Here is a 24,182-nt window from a genome sequence, read left to right on the forward strand (position 1 = left end):
AGAGTTGCTGAACTGGGCGGCCGAAATGTCCTTCAAGCTCACCTGGCTGTCAAGGCAGTAGTGGTTCGTGAATGTATGCAGTAACACCCAAGTTGTAGCCTGGCTGATGTGAAGGACAGGTATTCTGCATGCCAATGACTTTCTCACAGACATATCCATGGTGGGTTGGGCTCTCTGAATTTCCGGTGGCTGCTTCTTGGTGTGTGCATAACAAAGTTTAATACAGAGAACTATCCACCGTCACAGGGTCCTCTTCTGCACAGCCTTCCCTTTCTTCAACACTAACAACAGCGCAAAAGTTGATCATTCACGTGGTGTTCCTTTGCAAGATCAATATAACATCTTAAAGCCCTTCTAGGTAGGGCTGGATAAAATGTAAGTTACAGGGGAGCGTGGCTTGGCACCCAACGAGCATGGCGACACTGGGGTGAGCGCTCCGCTGAGGTCGGCGAACTTCACGGACATCGTTACCTTTTCGCCTTCTAGGAGACGGATTCAGACGTCGGAAGATCATGGGCATGTTTTGAGGCCCTTCCCGACGCTGGAATTGCGGCTGACATAATTTTCTTTTCTGCCGAAGTAAGTTCGGTCGCGGCTCTTTGCCGACCGCGGCCGCCATCTTGCTTTTACGCGCGATGCGCGTTTCCTCAGATTTCGGCGATTTACATATTCCCAGTGTGTAGCTTGCTATACAGCAATGCCCCACATTGTTTTTTCACCTTTTTCATGGCGCGTTTTTGCTGGAATTAATTGTGCTTCAAATGCCAAAATTTTCTTCATTATTTACTGAGGCATTTTCTCTCCTCATGCGAGGCAGCCATTTTGTGATCTTCACTCAATCATCACGTTATTCTCCCAGCACGCTGCTTTACCAGTCGGATCAATTTGCTGCTTGCCTCTGAATACCTTCTTTTTTGCCAGGGGTGAGAGTTTTATTTCTTTTGGGCTGGAGTCAACATTTTAACCTTTGCGTATTACATGCTTTCTTGCTTTTTACGCATTGAACCTTCAAATACGCCATGAATGCTTTGCTCATGCTGCCCAACTTTCATAGAGCATAGATTTAACTCCTTATGCCCTTATACTTCATTATCAACCTTCATTGTTCTCAACTTTTGTGCTATTTGACAGCATATTTAAGCATACTGAGCGCATAAAGTGATTTCCACAAGTCTGCTGTTTCAGGTGTCTCTTCCTTTTGCAGACACTCAATTTTTTCAGCTGTACATCTCTCACGGAACTGTTACTTTTGATTCTTCATTGGAGACTTGCTATAAGTGTACCCTATGGGAAGGTTGAAAACAGCGCACTCAGCTAATACCAATCTACAGCGTACCTTTCTTAAAAATTCAAAGATATTCTCAGAATTTTCCAGCTTTGAAGACTCTCAAGCATCCTCTTCTCAAAACACACAGTTCATGATGGAATCACCTTCGATAGCCTCAGGGAAAACTAACACCAAAAGGCTGAAAAAGGACCCTCCTTCTCCACCCAAGTCAATGTCGCCAGTTTCCATGGAACTTTTATTGGAGGAAACTAGGGCTTTACGTCCCTTTATGGAGGAAACCAACGCCAAATTGCAAGTGTTGACAGACAATTGGTCTAAAATGGACGCGAGGGTCACATCAATGGAACAAAGTGTTTCATCTTTCAAAGAAACATCTGCCACAGTTTCTCATTTACATTTACATTTACAGGTTACCTCTCTCCAACGACAAGTGGAGGATCTTGAGAAACGTAAAAGACGCAATAACCTTTGCATTTACGGCCTGGTGGAGGGATGTGAGGGGAATGACCCCATCACCTTCTTTAAATCCTTTCTTCACATACTTATACATCTCCCAGATGAGACTGTGCTCAATATTCAATGCGCTCACCGCCTGGGCCGAACTCCTTCCTCAACTTCAACTTCGCTGAGACCAAGGGGAGTCATTTTCTAGAATATACCGATCTCCTGAAGGTGCTCACGGCAGCTAGAGCTTCATCACGAATCACCTGGTCGGGCTCCTCCTTGTTCTTTGCACAGGATTACGCCAAAGCTACAGCAAATCGACACAAAGCCTTTTTGAATATGAGAGCTGATTTGCGATCAATAGGTGCCCGGTATGGGCTTTTCCACACTTGCCTCTTCAAAGTCACGTATAATAATAAAACAACGACATAAGAAGATCCTGTGCATCTCCAAAGCTTCCTGAATTCTTGAAAGACAACCAATATGGACTCTTCTGGTCCTTCTTCTTCATTCCCTCGCTGAGCTTCTTTATTTTCTTTGCATGAATCTTTCAAATCTTGGTTTTTCTTCACATGTTCAGTACTTTCTGCTTTCAAGTTCTTTGTTCTTCATGTTTGTTAGCTCTAATAGATCATTTCATTATAGTTATAGTTTCTTATATTGTATATATTTTTTATCATTGTTGTTTGATATTGCCAGTTCCTTCTCTAATATTTTTTCTTTTTAACCTTTTTATTCTTTGTCTCCGTAGATTTGTATTCTTGCCCCGTGGTGTCTTCCAGATCATGCGTCTCGCTGACCCTGGATGTCCTGCCTGCTCCATGTGGTTCCACCCCTCCTCCCTCTCTGTTCCCGATTGTGTTTCTTTGCCTTCCCCTTTGTGTAGGTATGTTTTCCCTTCATTTGTTTCGCATATTTCTTCTTTTTTCCTCAAATGTTCTCCCATCTTCTTTTTCTTCTCCTTTCCCTTTCATCACAATAGGTGTCACTTCCTTTTCTAATCTTTTATTATCTTCAATGCTTTCCTCTCTTTTTTGTTTTTTTTATGTACTTATGATAAGCTATTTATTTTCTCATTATGGTTCATTCTTCCGTATCTCTTATCTATCATCTTATTCTGATCTTTATATTCTCTCCTACCATGAATTTTATTTTATTAAAGTTCTCTTTTTCTCTTCTTTTCTTTCTTGTTATCAATGTTTAATTGATTTAGACTTTCTTTTTTCTTTCTATCTGCGTTGTTTACATTACTGTCTTTCTAATATTTTATGTCGTTAAAAGTTATTACATGGAACGTTAAGGGTTTGCATTCTCCTATTAAGAGACAGAGAATTTTGTCTCATCTAGCCAAACTTAGGGGCCCATTATGATGTCGGGCGGATTGCCCCCGCCAGGCTGGCGGTAGCCACCGCCAGCCTGGCGGGGGCAATCCGCCCGACATCCAAACTCGTTTCCCCCCCACCATATTAGTATGGCGGGGGGACCTCGGTGGACGGAAAGACCGTCCGCCGCTTTTCCGCCCCGGTCGCCTTGCGGACGGAGCGGAAAAGGAATAATATGGTGGCGGTATCTATTAGACACCGCCAGCCATATTACGATGGACCTGGGCAGGTGCCTTTCGGAAAGGCATGCGTTCTTCACTTTGGGGGCCCCCTGCGGGCCCCCAAAGTGAAGGAGGGGTGGGGGGTGCACACGTGGGGTACCTGTGGTACTCCCCTGTATTTGCATATACAATGCGGTAGGCACCGCGCGGTGCTGCCGCATTGTGTCTGCAAATGCATACATGCATTTAGGGCATTGTGGCGGGCGGTGCAGAGAGCACAGCCCGCCACAATGTTATAAATGCAGGATGCGGCCGTCACTGTGGCAGCCGCTGCCTAATTCCACCCACGGGACCCCCGCCCTTTTGGCGGGCGCTCCCTAGTCCCGATAGGACCCCCTAAATGTTGATTTTGCATTACTACAAGAAACCCACCTCTCTGATATTGAATCTTTAAAACTTAAGAGAAGTTGGGTGGGTGAAGTTTTTTATTCTCCAGGTGATGGCAAACGCAATGGAGTGATGATAATATGTCGTAAATCCCTTACCTTTTCTTTAGTAGCTCAAGAAGCAGACACGCATGGTAGATGGTTACATGTCAAATTATCTCTCAAGGGTGTTCCAATCTCTTTTCTAAATGTATACGCTCCCACAGGCGGTGACCCTACTTTTTGGCACACGATGGCTACTCAAATTACCAATTCTATGGATGATAACTTTATCCTAGCGGGAAATTGTAATCATTCTCTGGATCCCTTTCTTGATAGACATTCCAAAGTTCCATTTATCCCAAATAAATCCCACAAATTCTTTGTTCAGGCAGTAACGCAACATAAGCTTATTGATGCTTAGCGTCTTTGTAATCCAACTGCTAAGGAATTTACTTTTTATTCCCCTTCCCATAATTCTCAATCAAGAATTGATTCAATTTTTGTCTCTCATAATGTTGCACAAACTCTCACCAATGCAGAAATTGGCCCCATTTTATTGTCGGATCATGCCCCTGTTTCGATAAATATTGACATTTTACCAATAGCTATAGGACCTAAGAGATGGCGCATTAACAATGCCCTTCACCTGGATCCAAAGTTCAATGCTTCCTTTACAAACCTTTTTGATGAGTTTTTTAAGATTAATGATACTAACTCCATACCCACGCATACCATTTGGGATGCCTTTAAGGCTGCTGCATGAGACTTCATAATTAGTTTTGTTGCAAAAAAACGAAAAATTGCTTGTAAATTTACTGGGGACTATCTTCAAAAGATTAAGAGATTGGAGCACTCTTACTACACTTCACAATCCCGGGAGTGTTTAACAGCCCTTATAGATGCTAAAATGCAATTCAACAAAAAATCTACAGAAGATGCCTTTTTGTTTTTGTTAAAATCCAGTGCGAAATTCTATGGGGGTAAGAATAAGGCTGGGGGAAGATGGCGGCCGGCTAAGAAGCTAGGTCGGGAGCTCCGTGGAGACTGCTCCTGTAGGACGCCAGAATTACAGCAGACAGCGAAAAAAAATGTCAGGACAATCGGGTCTGGCCTGCCGATTCCTGACTAATCTCTACAAGATGAATTATTGAATCAACGAAAAGACACGCCATACGGACAATTAATCTTTCCTTTCCGAATAAACACTGCTAAACTTACATGCAGCTAGAAGTGGGCTTGGCTGTGACGCTCCGTCGAGCAAGAACCGGACCGGGAGGTTTGTGCCTGCAGAAACCGATTCCGAGCCCCTGTTCTTGTTTCTCTCACCCGGAGAAGTGGAGGCATTCCATCGGCACACGAACGGGAGTGTGGGCTGCAGCGCGAAAGGCTCTCGGCGCATACCAGAGAGCCGTGAGCAGAATCCCCTTCCTGTTCCGGGGGAGTGGAGGTGAAGGAGTGCAGAGTCAGCCTGCTGGCGAGGGTCAGAGGCGAATTGGAGGTGAGGGACCTAGGACCTTCAGGGATTACGGAGGCGGCGGAGGAGAGTTAAAAAAACGGAAGGGCAAGCGTGGGGGGAAGGATACAAAGGTGAGTGCTGGCAATCAGTCTGGAGAAGTAAACAGCGAGGGATGTGGAAGAAGAATGCGGGTGTGTGGAGAAATAAAGGGGACTAATTCAAGAATAGAAGGAAAAAAAGAAGGGGTCCTAGCGCTTGCCTGTATGCATGGAGGGGGAGATATAGACACACAGGGAGTGAAGTGGACTGTCACCCTTACCGAAGCAGAGCAGCGGATGAAAAAAAACTAGTGGCACAGGCAAGGGTCAAGGTTTTGCTGAAGGGGTGAAAAAGAATGAAAATGGGGGGGTGTGTGGTGCAAGAGCAAAGGAGGGCAGAGGAACAATATTACCACTTCAAAGCAAGGAGATACAAAGTGAAGCCTCAAAAGCAATAGTAATAACAACATCAAGTGAGGAGGAAAAAGTGAGATCAAGTTATTGCTTAAGGAATCGGCAATTTCTCAAGCTCACCACTCCAACTCAAACCACCACTAAACAAATAATCGCCCCGCGCAGCACTAGAAGAAACTCCAGGAAACCATCAAAGGCAGACCCAGAAAAATGTTACACCAAACGGAAAAACCCAAAGGAAACAGGAAAGATAGGAGGCACGGTAGACCCCCCTCATCGAGTAACTCCTTCCCTCAGATCCTATTTTAAACTTCAAGTGCAAAATCAGGTGGCTACAACTAGAGAAGGACAAACGAAAAAAGAAAACACCTCCTTGGTAGCCTTGTCATCTGCAGTGAAAGGTGTCCCCCTGACTGAAAATTCAAGAATCACTCAGACATATCAACAAGAATCTCTAACAAGATCTCCTATAGAGGAAGAGGAGATTATGGAACGCAATCAAAGTAAGGACATGGCCTCTAACTCTCAATTGAAGGTCCTACCACCCCCAGAAGATGCAACTGAAAAGCAACTCCCTCCTGCAATAGAACAAACAATCCTATCTCCCAGTGACACTTCTACAGAGAACCAATCTCAATCCTCTGCACCTCCGCTCAACACAACAAACCAATTCCTGGAAAAGATATTGGAAGAAATGAGGGCAAAATTTGCGGTATCAGAACTAAACCAAAGTAAAATTCGAGAGGTTTGCGAAGCATTAGATACCAAAATGATTGCTCTCAATGACCGGGTAACAGAAATAGAATTGGTAGTTGAGGGGCTCAACAAGAAGGTGGATAAGAATGAAAAAGAGATAAGAGCGCTTAAAGAGAGCGATAGGAGTACAAATGAGAAGTTGGAATCCTTAGAAAATCAGGCTAGAAAAAATAACCTGAGAGTTCTAAATGTTCCTGAAGGGAAAGAAGGTACAGATGTAAAAAAATTCGTAGTACAACTTCTGGAGGAACACTTTCCGCGGACAAAGGATAAAGGCTTAGAGCACAGCTTTCCAAACTTTTCATGTTGGTGACACACTTTTTGGACATTCACCATTTTGCGACACGGTAATGTGAGTGCGCGAGGCAGAACCACCTTAGGTGGGGTTCGGGGGGTTCCTCCCCAAGAAAATTCTATTAAAATAGTGGGCAAAAGCTGCATTTTCAAGCAAATTTGAGAAAGCAGGAAGGTTAATAAAGCAATTGTGAATCTGTTCTAACACAGACAGTGACTGGCAAAACTGGGTGTAAGGTTAGGTTTGTGCCTGAAACAAGAATATAATCATGCACACATTGACACATGCCCCAGTGATTTACGGCACAAAAAGGGCGGGTGCACGCACTGCCAACCCTTTCAGCCATGCACAAAGTCTGCCTGCTGCCTTGCTGAATACGAGTTTTTCCAGTGAGCGGTAACATGAATAGCGAGATTTTCCATAACTTTTCATCTATTTGAGCTAGGAAATGTTTTTTGTTAAGAAAGCATGCCTCTATTTTATAAAAACGTCGCCAAAGTAGTGTTTTGCGGAAAGGCAATATGCAAATGAGGGCCACTTTTTTAGCGTGCCCGGGCCAATTTTTAATCCCACTCCAACCCTGGGCATACGAGAGAAACGCAGACCTCCAGTCTCACACATTAAGAGTGAGACTCAAGTATTTGTAGTGTGTGTTCAGCTCTCAATATCGTTGAGGAACTTTGTGCAGTAAATTGCTAATGACTTATCAATAGTTCACAGGGAAGATTTTATACAAGTTCTAAATGAGAGAACAATGGTATTCAAGTCATGAGTGCAGCTGCAGACTCAAAGATACTGGCTGCACATGGATATTGCAACAGAAAAAGATGATGGACTGAATGCTGAACATTGTCAAACATTCACCACCAGTCACATATCTGAGTTTTTAATTTAAAGACATTTAGTATTGTTTACTGTTGAGCAAAACAGCAACACAAGTGAAAATGATACAAGACTCACAGCCATCCCACAACATTTGACATGTAGTAATAAGTTATTGTAGATCAAACCCAATAGAAATAAATCATGTACATTATGTCTCAATACACCACAGCACCAGTAACAGGAGCAACCTAACTGTGTCCTCAGAAGAAAAGTCTTGTTTCCCCCCATGCAACAAATTTAGTCACAGCACCCCCCAAACCTGCAGATCATCTTCCACTTTATCATCATGTCTACATTTTATGGCGGCGTACTTGCTCCGCCACTCTACTCACACACATCCCTCTCCCAAATGTCGAGACTAGGCCAACCCTGCTCCCTCCAGGTAAATGTGACTCTCTTCTTTGCCAACAACGATAGCAAATGCATACATTTTAATTCCATCCTTCTGCCTTTATGCTTTTTAATAGCGCCCAACAGGCAAGCAACCGGGTACAGCTCCATCTCAGCACCAATGATCGTGGCCATCTACCTCACTACAGATTCCCAGGCAAGGTGCAGGAACGACGTCACCTGTGCCTGACACCGGTAACAACTTTTAGGCCTACTGGGGTCAATCTGTGAGGCAGCACCGGAGTGATATACGTATGGTGTAAGAAATTAAAACAGATCAACTTAACACACTATGGAAGCAATCCCACACGGGGGGATGAGGGAACCCTCCTTCAGGCCTCTTCATTCATGCCCTTTTAGATTCCTCGTAGTGCTGCTCCACTGCTTTTGGAAGCTAAACATTTACTTTACTTTATTGAAGCTTGTGTCATTTTATTTTAATTTGCTATCTTTCTCTGATGTTTTTCCATGTTTATTATTTCCGTGCGCATTTTTTTATGTGCTTCACCATACTAAAGGATTATCGCGTCATTTGCCAATCTCGGTGGTGCTGCCAAGGGAGGTTACAAAATGAGCCCTACAGGTTCATAGAACATCTTAAGCGCTACCCAGGATCGACCTAAAAAGGTGAAAATTAAAGGTTTGAAAACATGACTGTTAGCATCCATGCAGTTGCTTAAAAAGTGTCTACTCTACATCTGGCCTTTTTGCTGTCTCTCCCATGACGATTTTACACTTAAGGTAAAGTTGTTTTTAGATGTTTACTGATTTGATGGTAACAGGCTTCTGTTCAAGTTGAAGGGCTGAGGGGTTCCAAAGTCCCAGCCCCTTGGGCCCAAAATATCTTTCATCATACAGTGGTCTCATAAAGTAAGTTCATGGGGTTAGATGAGACCGGGAGGGTCTCTGGTTCATGGGGAGAAATAGTGGCCTGCTGGAATTTATAACCCAGCGTGTTTTGTGCAGAATGCACAACCGGGAGTCAGTTTTGAACTGATGGCCAGCCCACACGCAATGTCCAGAGAGGCATTATTTGAACCCGCACCAGTCACACTGGTCACTCTTACAAAAAATAGCACTTTCTATTCCTACGTTTCTCGGCGCTGTAAAGGTCCGCTTTTTTCTCTTAACCAACTCAGTGGTGCTGTTTTTCTCGACATAGTATGTACGACAGAGACAAGTTGTTAATCTGCTGAAAATCAAACCTGTGCACCTTCTGTCAACAAACTGATCACTTCAGCAGGTGTGTTTGCTCACTAACATTCACCGGTTGATACCCGGAGCCGGGGAGTGACACGACGATGCTGAATAAGTTGAATTCTTAAAGCGCACCCTCAGCCCTCCTAGACTGGGAACAACATCATATTCCAACAGGGCAAAGGTCGTGCATCTGGTAGGAGGGGTAACGGCCTTGGAGGGCCTAGTGATGGGTCCAGGGCAGAACTCTCAACATATCCGGCTCTGTTCTGCAGACTTTATGTATGTAATTAAAACAACACATCGGGCAGAAAGGCGCACACTATGCCCTACCTCAGAACTTGAACAGCCGCTTTTTCACACTCCTGCCAAGAATGGCTCTGCAGGCCGAACTGCGCATGTGCAGCGCACGCATGCTCGCCTAACGATCTCCTCCTTTCTCCACGTACGTCTGGTGTACGATTGCAGTACCTGCGTCATCCCAGGACACATCCACCATTTGCAGGCGACACAGTACCGTGTCGCGACACAGAGTTTGGAAAGCTCTGGCTTAGAGGATGATATTCAAAGAGTACATCGAGATCCCTTTGGTAAAAGGAAGGAAAGAAAGAACCCAAGGAAAATATTGATAAACTTTAAAACGTACACAATCAAAGAGAGGATCCTGAGTGAGGCATTAAAAAACGGCCCCCACACCAGAGAGGATTGGACATTCAAGATACGGTCGGACATCTCAAAAGCCACCCAGGACAGGCAATGGGAATTAGGCCAGTATATGCAGGAAATAAAAAGCCTAGGGGCCACAGTACAAATGAAATTCCCTGCGGCCCTCAGAATAATGTGGAGGAATAAAATGCATAACATACGCGAGCCTGCTGAAGTAGCCAATTTTCTGGAACAGATGAAGGATCAAGTGAGAAGTGAGTCCGGGGCACACTCCTGATCTTGTTGTCTTAAATTACAGAATTACAGAAAGAGAGAAGAGTTAAGACTACAAGGTAAAAAGATATAAGAGGAAAGAAGGGAAAGGGAAAAAAAATGGGCATATAAATAAACAAACAAATAAATAAATAAACAAAAAAAAATGCAAATATATAAAAAGGGCAGCCACGGAGCTCAAAGAGGGCTAAAAACGAAGCCCAATGAGAAAGCAGGGAGGCTTCCCCGGGGAGGGTTAAGGTACAACACAATAATGAAAAAAGCAAAAGAAAAAATGCACAAGGGTGGGGGGCAAATGAGGGAAAAATATACAGAAAAAAAAAGTCCTCGAATTGCAAAGATGAAAAAAGGAGATATCAGTGTTCATCTCAAACAGTAATGAAAAAATACGGGAAGGTGGTGGGTAAAAGAAAAGGGAATAGATGGTGAAAAAGGTAAATATTCTAACCTGGAATGTAAATGGGCTCAGAATACCAAGTAGAAGACGAAGAATCTTGGAATATTTGAGGGTGGCAGACAGTGAGATTATTATATTACAGGAAACACACTTATTAAAGAAGGAATGGGAAGGAATTATAAAAAAACTTCACTGGGTGGATAGCTATGTATGCACAGATCAAGAGTGTGTGGTAAAGGGAATCGCCATACTCTTTAAGAAATCGGTGAAAGCAAAAATAGAACAGATAGATTGGATAAAAAAGGCAGATGGGCCATTACCAAGGTAAGGATCCATAATTCCCTATACACCATAGCTGGCTACTACGGGCCTAATTTGGATGACCCTATCCCCTTACAAAACCTGTTTACTCAGTTGTTGACATTCACCTCTCCAGTGATATTAGGGGGGGATTTTAACCTAATACCAGACCCAAAGATAGACCGCCGGCCCCCAATGAAACAAGTACATTTAATTAAAATGAGGGAGTGGCTGGGGATTTATAAAAGAGATCTGGGCTTGATGGATATATGGAAGGAGAAAGGGGACAAAAAATACCCATTTACCTTCAAGAATAAAAGACTGGCTATACAATCCAGAATCGACTTTTTTTTTTACTGATAAAATATTAATTGACAAGGTATACAAAGTTGAACATCTGCCAGCCCTGTTGTCGGATCATTCCGCCGTCTCACTCATAATTCATCTGGGTGAGGTTCAATCAGTAGGGAGATGAACAGGGGATCGAACTATTTTTAACGACACGTTAATCATGGAACAGCTTAAAACTGAGTCGGTAGAATTTTTTCAGAATAATAAAGAGGGGACATCACAGCAAGTTAGATGGGATGCATACAAAGCAGTAATAAGGGGGAAAATACTCAGTCTAGCCACACACAAATCAAGAGCGACAAAACAAGGAATAGGAACATTAGAAACAAATATAAAAAACCTGGAAATCCGAATAGAAGCTGAGTTGGACCTTGAAAAAAAAAGAAAGTGGGTAGTAGACAAGGGAATCCAAGAAGAGAGGTTAATGGGTGTTTTAGAGAACAAAGTAAGAGAAAGATGGGAGGCAAGCAAACTAGCCAATTATGAGTATGGAGAGGGGTGCAGCAAACTCCAAGCATGGAAAACAAAGGCTGACACTTGCAGAAATAAGATTCTTAAAATTCTACGGCAAGATGCCTCAAGCCCAAGCTCAGAAGTACAGGTAATAAGGAAAGAATTTGCTGATTTTTTCTCATCTCTGTACACGGAAGATATATCTCCCTCAAGCGAGGAACTTAACAAGTACTTGGAAAACCTAGAATTCCCGGAAGCAACAAGTCTGGAAAAAGACGAGCTGAACGCCCCGATTACTAAAGAGGAGGTAGTAGAAGCTTTGAAAGGTTCCAAGAGAGGGAAGGCTGCAGGGCCCGATGCTCTTCCCAATGAATTATACACCAAATTAAGTGACGTCCTGGCTATACCACTTACAAATCTGTTAAACAAAATCTATATAGAGAAGGAGAAACTTTCGGACTCATGGAATGAAGCTGTGATAAGCGTCTTGTTGAAACCTGGTAAGAACCCTGTAAAATGTGAATCTTACCGCCCCATAAGCCTACTTAATTGTGATTACAAGATCTTCACGCAGATTCTAGCAAAAAGGTTAGGGAAAATCGCAGGAAATCTGATAAAAGAAGACCAGAAAGGTTTTATAAAGGGCAGGCATCTGCAAGATCTAACTCAAGAACTTATCAGGTCAATAGATATAGCGTCAGCCGAAAAAATTCCACTGACCATACTAACCTTAGACGCGGCTAAAGCGTTCGATAGAGTGAACTGGGCATTTTTGAACGCAACATTAAAAAAATATAATCTGGGAGAAAACTTTCAAAGAACAATTAAAGAAATCTATCGTATACCCAGAGCCAAGGTCCTAGTAAACGGGAACTTAACAGAGAATATATCAATACACAGAGGGACCCGTCAGGGATGTCCTTTATCCCCACTCTTATTCAACTTATACATTGAACCACTAGCAAACAAGCTTAGAGCCCATACCGAAATAAGCCCGTTTACATATTGCGGATGGGAAAAAAAATAGCCTTGTACGCAGATGACCCAATGATCTTTACCAACAACTATGTAGGCTCCATCTACGCAATCGAAGAAACCCTGAAAGACTTTGGGAAGGTATCAGGATATCAAACAAACCAAGACAAAACAGAGATTATGAGTTGGAACACTCAAGTAAATAGCAATTTCTCCAGAGAAAAAATCAAATATTTAGGAATAGAGCTGGTTAAAAACCTAGCTAAGATAACCAAGATAAACTTAGATAGGGTAACAGCGGAGGTGAGAAAGCTATTAAAAATATGGGGAGGACTCCATTTGACATTTCTTGGTAGATCGAATCTAATAAAAATGTCTATTTTATCCAAATTCACATTCCTGTTTAGTGCATTACCTTTAGAATTTAAGAAGGAAACTCTGAAGAAAATACAAGGAGAGTTAACGAGTTTTATTTGGGCCTCCAAAAGTACACGAATAGCATGGGCAAAACTGCGAAGACGTAAGGCAGAAGGTGGAATCGCCAGTCCAGACTTATGGGAATATTACAGGGCCTTTCAATTTAAAGATATGAGAATTTTGCTGGGTAATAACGATCTATATCCAGAACATCTAAAAGCAATGACCAATAACATCGGTCACTTTCTATTCAAATATGGCCACCCTAAGTACTTTAAGAAAATCAAACTAAAGACTTTGAGCTCAATGGCAAAACTTTGGTATCAGATAAGGTGCACCTGGAAAATACCTTATTATAGTGAGTACGCACCTATATGGGACTCTCCAGGAACTCCAGAGTGCCTTAAGGACAAGCTAGCTATACCTTTGAAAACATCAGGGTTCCAAGTTTGGGGTCAATTATTGGTGGAGAAAAACATATTAAATTGGGAAACTCTGTCGGAAAATACAAATGCATCGCTCTCAAAACTAAAATTTTACCAGCTCACCGGGTGGGCAAAAACAATAAAAGAAAAAAACACCTGGAACAAGTCCATAGAAATAAACATGTTAAAGTGTGCCCCGCTGAAAAAAGAAATAGCATTATGGTACTGGGCCCTTATAGAAGCCGGGGAAGAAAACTTTGGGATACCAGAAGCAACCTGGGGGAAGAAACTGCCGTCGCTGGATCTTCAAAATCTGTGGCAAGTATCTATGAGCAAATGTTGGACCATTGCAAAATCTGCTACTTTAAGGAGAAACCACCTTTTCACTCTCCACAGAGCTTATTGGACGCCAAAGAGATTATCTAAATTCAGCGGCCCAAATATGAAAGTATGTCTCAAATGTGGCATGGCAGGAGCAGACGATGTGCATATGTTCTGGCAGTGCCCCCAGATTGATGGTTTCTGGCAAGAAGTGAGTAAAATCATAGATGCAGTACTAAGAAGATCAATAACTGTAAGTATGGATCTTGTTATCTTCGGGGTTAGCAGGCAGGAGGGGTTAAATCTGTTAACACTCAAAGAAGAGAACCTTTTATTTATGCTGATCTTACTAGCTCGCAGGGAACTTTGTATTAAATGGATAAAACCGGTTGCCCCCACACATTTGGAATGGATGGCATCTATAAACAGAATAAATAAATGGGATAGAAAAGGGAAACCTAGCAGGAAGCTTAACTACTGGGAAATTTGGGAAGAATCGCAATTTATAAACTAACTGACTACAAATAGTAATATCATGTTACTGGCCGGTATATTCCAATGATTATGCAATGGCAATAAAAAACACAAACAACATGCTTGTGTGAGTGGTCATGATGGCCAGCTCCCCCAGTTAGAAATTGAAAGTGTAAAGGACATAAGGGGACCCCACTCTGAAGACACGAAAAGGGAACACCTCCGAATCCATGGGCTTGACGGAACAGAAGAACAGAGAAGCGGGTCCCTGAAAACTCCAATTACACTCTATTGCAAAATGAGGAGAAAAAAAAAAAGAAAAAAAAAAGAATAAGGCTGGGAAAATTCTGGCTAATTATTTAAATGTTAAGCACAACAAGTTAAATATAGAGTCTATTTATGATGATAATTGTGACCTCAAATATAAGGATGCTGACATTTTGAATGAATTTTCTCTCTTCTACAAAAACTTATATTCCTCCGACACTCACCCTTCTGCCCAGTCCTTATTGCATTTTTTCTCCAGCATACACAAACCCCAACATTTTCCTCTTGATCTTACTTCTTTGGAATCAGATCTGTCACAGCAAGAACTATTCACTGCACTTCAACACCTTAAAAAAGATAAAGCCCCGGGTCCGGATGGTTTTACGGTCGAATTCTATCTTCATTTCTCCAAACTAGTATTACAAAAATTGTACTCCCTAATAGGCTCTTTCATCACATTGGGTAGCTCCTCAGGTTCCTTTTCTGATGCTCATATTTTCCTTATACCCAAGGAAGGGAAAGATTCTAAGTATTGTAAAAATTATAGACCCATTTCCCTGGTTAACATTAATTACAAAATATTTGCCAAGGCATTAGCAATAAGATTGAATCTTCATTTACCTGATCTGCTAGGCAAGGAGCAATCTGGTTTTGTCAAGGGGCGTTTTATAACAGATAACACTAGACTCCTTTTTAATGTTTTATCCAAATCCTCACATCTGAAGTATCCCCTTGCAGCGATCGCTTTGGATGCTGAAAAAGCATTTGATAGTGTTGAATGGATTTATTTATTCTCTGCTCTTAAATGGTTTGGTTTTGGCCCTAAATGTATTTCTTTAATCTCCCTTCTCTATTTCAATCCTCGTGCATCGGTTTGTGCCAATGGTTTAGTTTCTTCATTTTTTGACCTGGGTAGAGGCGTCCGTCAAGGTTGCCCTCTCTCCCCTTTCCTTTTTAATTTGGCCTTGGAACCCTTTCTTTCTAAACTCCGTCAAAACCCCAACATACAAGGCTTTCAATCACTACATTCCCATATTAAACTTGCTGAATATGCTGACGACATTTTACTTTTTTTGTCTAACCCTAGTACTTCTATACCTTCCTTCCTAGAAGAGGTGAGAGCATACTCCAAAATCTCTGGGTATAAATTAAATAACGATAAATGCGAGATCCTACCTTTAACAAAATTTACCTTTAAATCAGATTTTAGTGCTTCTAATTTCACTTGGAGCCCCACTCACATTAAATATTTGGGATTGCATGTTACTTCCTCAGTTTCTGACACAGTTTTGCTTTGTATGAACAAATATATTCAGAAGTTATCGGATTTGACTGCCAGATGGCATCCTCTTTACTTATCATGGTGGGGTCGCCTTGATACCATCAAAATGATGTTATCACCTATCGTTATTTATACTATTTCTAACATTCCGGTTCCTATCCCTACTAATTTTTTAAGAAGATCAACTCCATTCTCTCTTCCTTTTTATGGAACAATAAAAAACCCCGGATGTCCCTTATTAGATTGATACGTCCCAAATCAGACGGTGGTGTGAACTTTCCGGATTTCCCGGCCTATCAGAAGGCATTCCTTCTACGACAGGCCTCTTTTTGATTGAAGGATCCCGCAGATGATTGTCCTTTGTGGACTACGATTGAATGCCTTTTCCTGTCCCCCTTTTCCTTTGCCGAATATATTTCTTTCTCACGTAAACCACAAGTATTATCCACTCCCATACATAAATATACCTCCAAGTTGCTTTTATCTTTTACCCCTTCTCCTCCTAATGCAATAAATGATTTTCTTAATTCCACCATCTGGCACAATAAACATGTCTTAATTAAAAATAAACCTTTTTATTGGAGGACCTGGAGGTAAAAGGGATTGATTTGGATATCTCAATTATTCTCTCGACTTTCACACCTTTCTCAGTGCTTAGTCAATCATTTAACTTACCTGCATCTTTCATTCACAAGTACCTTTTGCTTAAAGAGACAGTGATGGATACCCACACTCGGCTGTTTAATTCCCATAACTCTCCTATAACTCTCAACTCTACCTCACAACTTCACTCCTTTTTACAAACCACTTCTAAGGCTTCTGCTATTTACAAATACCTCCACACTACTGACAACATTACGCCGAAAACTAAAGTGGAAGAGCAGTGGGAATGTGACCTTGCTACATCTTGGTCAACTCCTCTGTGGGATAAGATATGGATCAAAATTCGCAAATCATCCAGAGCAGCTAATACTACGCAGTCCTTGTTTTTTATATATAACAGAATTCTCTTTACACCACATGACTTAAGCAAAAAATATTCTACAATTCAGGATGTTTGCTGGACATGCTCCTCCTTGAATGCAAATGTATTTCACATGTAATTTTCTTGTCAGACTGTGCATAATTTTTGGAAACAAGTTTGGTCACAAATTAATTAGATTTTTCACACCCAAATTTATTTTTCTTTCATTCATGTTTTCTTGGGAAGTCTCTCTCCCTGTTGGGAAAATGTTACATTTAGTGTTAAATCATTGACTTATTGATAGCAGTTGCATTTCAACAGATTACAGCTAATTTGAAAGACTTTTCAAGCATTTCTTTTAGAGCATGGTGGTACAACGTTTGTCATAATCATAGACTGGATACTTTCTTTGTCTTTCCTATTCATATGGCAGAAAAACGTGTGGATTTATGGCTCCCTGTTACGATGTACCTTGATGTCTGTGCCAGTCGTTCTTTTCGTTTACAGCCTAACCAACAAGAAGTCGTAAAACCTCCCTAATTACCCTCAACGTTCTTCCTTTCTCTAATATTTTAATATTATCTCATTTTTACGATATGTCATTTTATTTGCCTATCTTTAAGCCCATTTAATATATTCCTATTGAAATATTGTTTTGACTGATTGTTATTGTTTAATTTTCATTATTGCTTTGTATTCTGTATTGACACCCTTCTTTTCATCCATAAAATCTATTTGAACTTAAAAAATGTAAGTTACACCAGCGTCAATTATATAATTCTGCATTACGTTTGATATGCAGAATTCCGAGCTTTATGCCGTTACACCACTTCACTAAATTATAAACCATTCATGTTAAAAACTTATTGCACACTGTGCAATTGGCAATAAAAATGTATTGCAAAAGCATGATAACAATAGAACATGTTTGGCTGTTGTTTGCGCTCCTTTTGTAGACCTTGATCCAGAAATTGACATGAGGACGCATGTCACATTAAAAAATTGCGCAAAATGACACTCCTGTGCAGAGCCAAATTAATCCCAATGAGGAAGATAGTGTTCAAAGTCAAGAGATGAAGTGAGCAGCTAGGTATCACATCGAAATGCATGCACACGAGAAACGTTAAGACCAAATTAAGATCCCATTATGGCATCACAAATTGTTCAGGATGAAATATATGAATCTTATCACAACAGAGGATCTAAACAGGGATGGTTGGTCTGGCAATCGTAGAAAGGCCACATGGGCCAACTGCAAGGCCTTAGGGAGGTAAGGACAAAACAACTAAAACAAAATCTGATCATATAGATTGGAACAGGTCAATCATGCGACTACCACACAAAGGCACATACCTTTCCATTCACCGCCATAACTGGGCTTCATGGAAGGGTGTCTGGCAGGGAGAATGATATCCAACGCTTCCGGCAGCAGATCAAACGCTGACAACTGCTCCACTTAAGGTCCCAATGCTTGTAGTTGTAGAATACGTAGACTCAGGTAGAGGACTCGTCTTGTTGTTGAGACAGAAGGTCCTACTAAAGTGACAGCCTGATCAGAGGACAGGTGCTCATGCTCAGAAGCTCTGGGTTCCACATGTCTGGCTCAATAAAGAACAAAGAGACTGGGGCCCGGTGGTTACTGATCTTTTTCAGAACTAAGGGCTGGAGAGGCATAGACGAGAGGCATACAGGAGTCTCCTAGTGAATGTTCTGGCAGAAACTCCAATGCACAAAATGTTTGACACTGCGAGTTCTTGACAGCGGTGAAAAGATCTAGCCAAAGTTCTTCGGAAGATGCCATGTGCCACCTTGGAATGTAGTCACCATTCGTGGTGCACCTAATGGCGTCTGTTAAGCTCATATATTTTGGCATTCAAGGACCCTGCCAGATAGTTCGATAAGCTGTCCTGGCACTACAACCAACTCAGAAGCCGCAGAGCTTCCTGGCACAGTGCCCAATACCACACTCTACCCTGTTTGTTGCAATACCACATGGCGGTGTCCAGGAACACCTGCACTGGCCTCTCTTTGATAAACAGTAGGAAGACCTTCAAGACCAAGCGAATGGCTTGTAACTCCAGCAACTTGATATAGAGTTGAGTTTCCTTTTTTTTTAAATTATATTTTCATTGGTATTTACATGTTACAGAGTACAAAAGTGACATACAACGAATTACAGGTTTGTCGCGCAATTGCATAGGACCTTGCGGGTTTCGGTGGCGGTTGTGCTTACATCTAGTTCTGAGATTTATTTATTTATTTATTTATTTATTTTTGGCATTTATACAGCACACTGATACCCGGAGGTGTCCTGGTGCTAGATGAATACTCCTAAAGGTTAAGCCAGAATGGGAAATATTGTGAAAACAGCCAGGTTTTAATGCCTCTCCTGAACGCCATCAAATCTGTCATGTTTCTCAAGGCGTGGGGCAGGGCATTCCAGGCCTTCATAGCCCCCAACACAAAGCTCCTACCTCCCCACTGAGCTTTCTTTATACGAGGGACTTTAACCAACCGCAGCCCAGTGGACCTTAAATATCTGGCAGGAATGTACCATTGAAAGTACTCCTACAGGCAGGCGGACCCCAGGCCTTGCAAGGCCTTAAAGACCAGACACAAGGCCTTAAAAGCGATCCGCCTCCGCACTGGCAACCAATGTAGATTTGTGATTTCGGACGAGATGGAGGCATACTTCGGTATGCCGGTTAGAAGTCTGGCTGCCGCATTTTGCAACACCTGCATTTTGTTTAACAGCCCCTGTTGGGCATTCAGAAGCAGGCTGTTGCAATAATCTAGACGGGACAGTACTAAAGCAGTTATAACCGTTTTTTTACAACTCTCCGGGAGGAAAGGGAGGATCTTCCGAATCATTTTAATTATGAAATATACCGACGATGCTACGGCGTTGACCTGGGGCCTGAAGGTCAATTAATCATCAATTAAGACGCCCAGGTTCTTCACCTTAGCAACAGGTAGGGGCGGGGTACCCATCTCCTCAGGCCACCAGCCTGGACTCCAGAAGTCCTCCTTTGCGCCAAATATGATGACTTCCATTTTTGTTGTATTTAATTTGAAAGGGTAGAAGTACCTTCAAGAGATTTTGCTAATATTTTTTTATATAAATTTGTATATACAATTCAAGACCCAAATCAATGGTGGTCTGTATCTAAACAAACAGATAGTTGTTATGTAGAAAAATGTATATATTATTAATCAAATAAGGTACTTAGAAAGTATATCAACAATGTTACAAGAAGTACATAATTAAAAAAATAAAACAACTTCCTGTATATCTTCGTTTTGTCCTGAAGATGGTCTCGGCAATCAATTTCTAGAGACGGAAACGCCGACTTACGCTTTTTCTTTTTTCTGTATTTGTCATAACAAAGAAGAAAAGCGCACACAATTCCTACAATGAAGTTGTTTTATTTTTTAAATTATGTACTTCTTGTAACATTGTTGATATACTTTCTGAGTACCCTGTTTGATTAATAATATATACATTTTTCTACATACACCCGTTCTTGCCTTTTTTGTTCTGATCACATAGTGTGACTGCTTTAAGTTTAAATGAATAACAACTATCTGTTTGTTTAGATACAGACCACCATTGATTTGGGTCTTGAATTGTATATACAAATTAATATAAAAAACTATTGGCAAAATCCCTTGAAGGTACTTCTACCCTTTCACTCGTTTGCCCGAACCCTCAAGGGTATATTGGGTTGCCCACTTATTGCATATTAGTATTTAATTTGAGACAATTTTCAGCCATCCATCTCCCCACTGCCAACAGACATTCCTGAAAATACATGGCTACTCCTTCCTCATTGCCAGGTAACAGTGACGGATCACTGAAATAATATCGATGGACAGAATATCGACCAACAAAATTATCGTTGACAAAATATCGAGTTAAAAATATCGAGTTTCTATCTACAAACAGGTAAGTACAAAAATATCGAGTTAAAAATATCGTTTAAAAAAATATCGTTTACAAAAATATCGACTTTAATAAAAACAATGTTTAATTATATTAATATAAAAAATGAATTACTAAAATATACTTAACAATACTTAAAATAACTTTTAATAATTAAATAATTAATTAAAGTAAAAAAATAATATTTTTTTCATATTTCTTAAAACATATATATATATAGTAACAAAATGTAATTAAATAATAGCCAATATTATTAACGTACAATTACAAAAGAGTAAAAATTACTATTCCCACTCCAGTGGGTGCAACAGTAGGGAAAGCGTTGGATAGCGTAGGGATTAAAATTACTATTCCCACTCCAAAGAGTGCAACAGTGGATATATGACGTTACAACGCAACTTTTACAACGCACTACCATTACAACGTAAGTATTGGTAAGTATATAATAATTTTTTTTATTTAAAATGTATTTAATATAATTTAATTTAATTTAATTTAATTTAATTAATTTAATGTAAATTTAATTTTACTTTATTTTTACACTGTACCCCTGTACCCCAAAAACCCAAAACTGACCCTGAACCCTAAAAAAAAACCTTTACCCAAAAACCCAAAACTGACCCTGAACCCTAAAAATACCCCTTTACCCAAAAACTAAAAACTGACCCTGAACCCTAAAAATACCCCCTTACCCAAAAACTAAAAACTGACCCTGAACCCTAAAAATACCCCTTTACCCAAAAACTAAAAACTGACCATGAACCCTAAAAATACCCCCTTACCCAAAAACTAAAAACTGACCCTGAACCCTAAAAATACCCCCTTACCCAAAAACTAAAAACTGACCCTGAACCCTAAAAATACCCCTTTACCCAAAAACTAAAAACTGACCCTGAACCCTAAAAATACCCCTTTACCCAAAAACTAAAAACTGACCCTGAACCCTAAAAATACCCCTTTACCCAAAAACTAAAAACTGACCCTGAACCCTAAAAATACCCCTTTACCCCAAAACTATAAACTGACCCTGAACCCTAAAAATACCCCTTTACCCAAAAACTAAAAACTGACCCTGAACCCTAAAAATACCCCTTTACCCAAAAACTAAAAACTGACCCTGAACCCTAAAAATACCCCTTTACCCAAAAAACAAAAACTGACCCTGAACCCTAAAAAAAAACCTTTAATTTAACATAATTAGCAATTAATCAATTAAATTAAATTAATTACCAATTAAATTTTAATTAATTGACAAATATTTTTTAATTAACAATTAATTAAATATTACTACCAATTATTAAATTTACGTATTTAATTAATTATAATTAAATTACTTCCCACCCTATTCCCCTATAAACCCACAACCCGCTACAGTAAATAAAATATTTAAATTTACACAATTAGCAATTGATCAATTAAATTAAATTAATTACCAATTACATTTTAAATAATTAACAAATATTATTTAATTACCAATTAATTAAATATAAATATTACTACCAATTAACACATTTACATATTTAATTAATTATAATTAAATTACTTCCCACCCTATTCCCCTATAAACCCACAACCCGCTACAGGAAATAAATTATTTTAATTTACATAATTAGCAATTAATCAATTAAATTAAATTAATTACCAATTAAATTTTAAATAATTAACAAATATTATTTAATTACCAATTAATTAAGTATTACTACCAATTAATAAATTTACATATTTAATTAATTATAATTAAATTACTTCCCACCCTATTCCCCTATAAACCCACAACCCGCTACAGAATAAAATTACACAATAATTAAAAAAAAAATCATTAATTAAAAATAATTATAACATAAAATGACACTTTTCACACATATTATAACATAAAAAACACTATAAATAATTAAATATTATTTAAAAAACGATATTTTTTACTATCTAGATTATCTACTTGGATATTTTCACTTTCTATATTATTTACAGTCGATATTACTTCACTTACCTTAAAAACGATATTTTGGCTGTCGATATTCTGTCCTGTCGATATTTTGTCCAAACGATATTTCAAACTCGATATTCTGTCCAAACGATATTTTGGAGTCGATATTATGTCTGTGCACCAACAGTGACACCACAATTTGTGTGTCATCTGCATAGGATATTAAATCAAAACCAAATGACCTGACAATAGGGGCCAGCGAGGTAACATATAAGTTAAACAGTGTGGGGCTTAGGGAAGAACCCTGCGGAATGCCGCAGGGCAACACAAAAGATTTTGATACATGGTCGCCCATTGCCACACACTGAACTCTGTTGGTTAAGAAAGCTTTCAAGATGTCCCATGCTTTCCCTTGTACACCACATTTCTTCAGCCGGTCCATCAGAATCCCATGATGTACCGTATCGAAGGCAGCGGATAAATCCAATAGAACCAACGCCGCTATACCTCAGAGGTCCAGCACTTCTCTGATTTCCTCCGTTGCCCTAATCAGAGCGGACTCGGTACTATGGCCGGCTCTGAACCCATGTTGGGAGGGGTCTAGGGCCCGAGCGGCCCCTAGAAACGCACTGAGTTGAATATTCATCGTTTTTTCAATCAGTTTGGCTGGTAATGGAAGCCTCGAAATAGGGTGATAAGTATTGGGGTCCGTTATATCCAAATTTGCTTTTTTAAGCAGTGGAAGGACGGACGCTTGTTTCCAACATGAAGGAAAGTGTCCAGTCTCAAACATATTATTGAAGATTGTTGTTAATGCTGTGCCAATAGGTACGGATACCATCTTGGCTACCGTTGACGGACACGGGTCATGGGGGAGCCTGATTTCACCGCATGAAGCAGTTTATATGTCTCCTCCATGCTCACCAGCATAAACTGCTCTAACCTGGGTCCCTGGAACTCCCCCACTTCGACATTCTGGCTGATGCTAAGTGGGTTGCTCCTGTCTGCCTCCACGAAGACCTTAAAAATAGTTTCTACTTTGGCCAAAAAGAACTTAGCCAGTGCCTTACACAACTCTTGACTAGGTTGAGGTCCCAGCACTTTCGGGGCCGAAGACTGTTCTAAATAGTTCCTTTGGAACATTACTGGTCAAATTAATCCGGCTTGTAAAATACTTGTTTCGCACGAAAGATCCTTTTCTTGTATTCCAGGAGGCTCCGATTTAAATTCAGCTTATCTGTTTCTTTGTAGCCTTTGCGCCAATCCCTCTCCAACCTTTTACAGCCTAATTTAAGCCTTCTAAGGTCATCCATGTACCAAGGGGCCGAGGGGAAGGCTCTATAAGAGCGACCTCTGTTTAATGGCACTAAAGTAGCACAGGCTTGTTCTATCCATCCCGTATAGGCATAGGCGGCTTCTTCCACCTCTGAAGGGAGCTCCTGCATGGAGGCCAGTAGGAGCTTCTCCAAGCTTGACCCAACCAGCTTATTCCAAGCTCTACCAGCCTTTACTCCTTCGCGGCCCTGTTCTACATTAGTGAGTTTCCTGTGTGTTAGTTCAAACTTCACCGCCACATGGTCAGACCAAACAACTGGCCATGACCCAGTGAACTC

At 40.6% G+C, this 24,182-nt stretch overlaps 1 protein-coding gene across 1 annotated transcript in view; it reads right to left on the reverse strand.

The window, feature by feature from the left end:
* The window catches only part of CFAP126 (cilia and flagella associated protein 126), a 138,280-nt gene that overhangs the window by 38,712 nt on the left and 75,386 nt on the right, over positions 1–24,182 (reverse strand). The window lies entirely within an intron of this gene.

The sequence above is a fragment of the Lissotriton helveticus genome, chromosome 12 (genome assembly GCF_964261635.1).
Source record: "Lissotriton helveticus chromosome 12, aLisHel1.1, whole genome shotgun sequence".
In the NCBI taxonomy this organism is placed as follows: domain Eukaryota; kingdom Metazoa; phylum Chordata; class Amphibia; order Caudata; family Salamandridae; genus Lissotriton; species Lissotriton helveticus.